The following is a 3804-nucleotide window of genomic DNA, read 5'->3' on the forward strand; positions in this document are numbered from 1 at the left end:
TTCTCCAAACAATATTATGCTTAAGGAATGAGAACGTGTTGGGTGGAAAAACAGTCTTGCAGTTCCTCTGAGGGCCCTTTTGGTCACACACGTAGCTGCTTACAAACTGGTTTGGTGACTTTGAACAAGGGTCTGTATGCTAGCATTAGCATAACAGTGGTGTGATCAAAGGCACCAAGGTGGGGGAGGGGAGGGCTTTGTTGTTTCTCCATGTAGGAAACTTAAGGTATTTATGCAGTTTGGGAAACACAGTCTTTGGGTCTACATGATTGAAATCACCCGCTAGGATGAGAAAAGCATCTGGGTGGGCCATCTGCTACTCACTGACATGCTGATGCAGTTCATTCAGTGCCTCACTCCTGTTGTTGTTGTTGTTGTTGTTATTGGAGCAGGAAGGGATATGGACAGCAACAAAAAGTATTACTACAGCAATATTTTGGTGTTTTAGAGCAACAGGTATTTATATGAGAGTATAGGTAAAGCTGTTCCGATCCACACTCCAGTCCAGAAGGTGGCAGTAATGAAACTAAAGTTGTTTGCCAACCGCCATAAAATGATAGATGAAGAGAGCAAGGGCCAGCCTAGCCCTCAAATTCAGCCTCCGAATGACGGTGCCTACAAAATTTCTGTCAAGGAAGTAGCCCTGAAACAGGAGCTGGTGCAGTACGAGCTGTCGTCGCCGCAGCAGCAGCAGCAGCCGCAGCCGCTGCCGCTGCCCTTTAAGGAACAGCCATTAAAAGAGGAGCCATTGCAGCAGGGGTAAGTTCATTCATATTGAGGCTTGTTAGTTCGTTGGCTTAATTTGTTTTCTTAAACTACGATAATGTTTTTTTTAGTGACAAGTTTTTAATTAAAAAAATAATGCTATTAATGGTAAACTAGCAGCCCCAGTGTGCTTTAAGTAAGTTCTGTACATGTTTTTCTAGCTTGATTGGCGTGCATTTGGGGCCTGGCAGGAAGAAGAGGCTCAAAAAGAAACGTGGTCGCCATCCCAGAAAAAGAGCTGATGTTTCTGTAAGTAACATCCCTTATGATGTGAAATAGGAGGCGATCAAAGACCTGATCAAAGAGAAAGGCCAGCTATCAGGCTTAGGGACTGACTCGTGCTATATTTTTGGCGTGACAAAGTCAGGATGCAGGATCATTTTCTTTGACCAGTGCAGCTTTGGGGAGTTATACAGTGTCGTTTGAAAACATGCTGGAGTCACTTGGACAAAAGGTTATGGACAAGGTGCGGTTGGGCGATTATTAAAAAAATAAAATAAAATTCCAACAGAGACTCGTTAGTCCAATAATGACAATAGGCGATATATTCCTGTTTTTTATTTTGAACATAGAAACAAGACTTTCAATGTGTTTTGTTTAACTTCCCCTGTGGCATCATGTTGATATGTGTCAGCTGTGTCTCCCCAGGCGTTTCCACTTCCCTCATTAGCCTTCTGTGTATTTAAGTCCTGTCTTCCACTGTCCAGTCGTCTGTTTGTCTTGTTTCATCTTTCTCCAGGTCTCAGGTTTACTACGTGTTTTCTGTTCAGGTTCATACTCATGGTTTGATTTTGTTTTTTCGGGGTCACATTGTTATAGTTAACCTTAGTTTATCCCTGCCTAGATTTATAATCTTTCTTTTTCCCCTCGTTTTGCCTTGTTTTTTGTATCCTTTACTGTACATTAAAGCTGTATGACATGATGATGAGTATGGTCAGCATGTCTTTTATTTTTACAGAATGAGAAATCTCACCCTAGAGCTGTTCAACCACCAGATAGAGCAGTTGCGCTTCCCTGTAAGTATACACTCTTTGTTCTAGTATAAAAGTGTACACTGAAGGTTTTGAATTTAAAATAATGTCGGTTAAGGTCCTGTGGTGGTGTTTTGATCTCTACTCTGATCATGCTTCTGTGCATGTCCATGGTTTGCCAGCAGCCCTCAGAGGTCATGTATGGGTTCAAATTGTGGTCATAAATATTTTGTACTTGTAAATCAGGATTTGTCTGTGTAAAAACAATTTGTGAGTGCAAGGGGAGAAAAAAAATTTGTGTGTGGACTTAGCCAAAAAATAAGTGTGAAACTCTGCAGTCAAGTTACAAGTGTGAATTTTGACCCTATTTTTTTTCCTTTCATCTGATTGGCCAATGTCATGTCAATCACAAATTTAACAATGCTTTGCTAACATGGGAGGCCTGATGGAAGGAGGTGTGTAGTAAAACTTTATGTGATTTTTCATCCCTCTAAGATCACAAAAATGATTGTTAATACTTCTTAGCAATGATGGGGAAACTTGAAGTAGTTTTGTGATGCAGCAAAAAGAGTATTGAAAGATACACTATTACATGGTATTTATTTTGTAAGTTAGGTAATCAAAGATATTATTTCTATACATTTAAAGATTTCACAATGTGCCCTCTGTATTAATGTCTTCAGGGATGTGCAGAATAAATGGTAAGGAAGTTTTGAAAACCTACTCAGGACTCCAGAACAAGCGTGGAACAGTTTCACATTTTACTGGATGTCTGGTTTCATAGCTTGCATTGTCGGAGATAGACGGTGGGATTGTTGGTGCTTTTGATAGGGAAATTGGGCCAAATGAAATGGGAATGTCTCACAATAATTTTTGAGACTCCTTTGAAAGGGTAAAGGGTTAGTATTTACTGGATTTTGTTTGAAAGCCACTGTGATGCTTACTTCCACTCATTTCTTTTCTTCTGTTTGCTCACTTTTATAGGTGGCTCCCTGGGAGTGAACCACATGTGTAACATGCATTTGATGGCTTCCATCTGTCGCTCACTGGCTTCATTATGTAAGCAAATTGCTGAAATTCTCTAGTCTGGCTACCTCTGCCCATGAAGCGCTACTCCGAGTGGAGGGGGAAAGAAAAAAAATTATCAAAATAAAAAGTGAAACTTTAATTCTCTGCTGGTCTGAGTGTGATCAATTTGAATCTCATCCCCAAATTGCCACATTAGTTAGCTTAATTTAAATACCCAAAGTTGAGAATGAGTAGTCCTTCAGGTTAAAAATTAAGTTTGATGACAAACATACTGAATTTTCTAATTGTTTCACTTGTCTCAGGCTGCATCTTAATGTGAAAAACCAACTGTCATAAGTGCACTGAGGGGGTTGAATCCCTTGTCCCCTGTCCCTCATGTTTTAGGATAAAATGGAAACAAGTCCTCCAATATACCTTGTTGTTATTATTTCTTTATTTTTTGTTAATTTAAAAAAGGCTTTACTCAATTAATCAAGCTAAGCTCATAATTGAATCCAGGGATTTCATTTGACCTGATTATGTTTTTGAATATAGAAATCTTTCTTTTGTGTTTGTATTTAACACCATATTAACATAATCCACATTATAAGATGTGAATGTAAACCTAGAAAATCTAGAGAATTATGTTATTGAATTTTTGTTTTTTTTAATTCTCTACCTCCTCCGTCTCCAGTAATTGTCCAGGCAGATATCGGACGAGTAATTATTTGTATTTCTTGAATATCGACTCCACAATTAAGGAGGAAAAAAGGGGGGGGGGGGGGGGGGCGACTGCTTGGTTGGCACTTTGAATTTGCTTCCTGTGTGTAGCGGCGGCACTCTGGGCATTTATCAATGCCCAAGTACGCGAGTACGTACTCGCGTTCTCGGTGAGTACGTACCCGTCGAGAACGCGAGCACGGACTCGTGATTTGTACAGTCGGAACACCAGCGTACATGATGATGTCACAGGTCCGGAGTTTTTACTGCCGTCCCCTCTTAATTTAACTGTGAGTAACATGTTATGAAGCTTAACTTTAATCACAGCCAAACCGGTTTA

General features: G+C 39.9%; 1 long non-coding RNA gene across 1 annotated transcript; it reads left to right on the top strand.

The window, feature by feature from the left end:
* Nucleotides 1–925: 925 nt before the first annotated feature.
* Nucleotides 926–2800, top strand: LOC134642880 (uncharacterized). Its single transcript, XR_010096330.1, has 3 exons — nt 926–1014; nt 1724–1781; nt 2721–2800. It is a non-coding gene; the product is annotated as an uncharacterized LOC134642880 (long non-coding RNA).
* Nucleotides 2801–3804: the final 1004 nt, after the last annotated feature.

Source organism: Pelmatolapia mariae, linkage group LG15 (genome assembly GCF_036321145.2).
Source record: "Pelmatolapia mariae isolate MD_Pm_ZW linkage group LG15, Pm_UMD_F_2, whole genome shotgun sequence".
Taxonomy (NCBI): domain Eukaryota; kingdom Metazoa; phylum Chordata; class Actinopteri; order Cichliformes; family Cichlidae; genus Pelmatolapia; species Pelmatolapia mariae.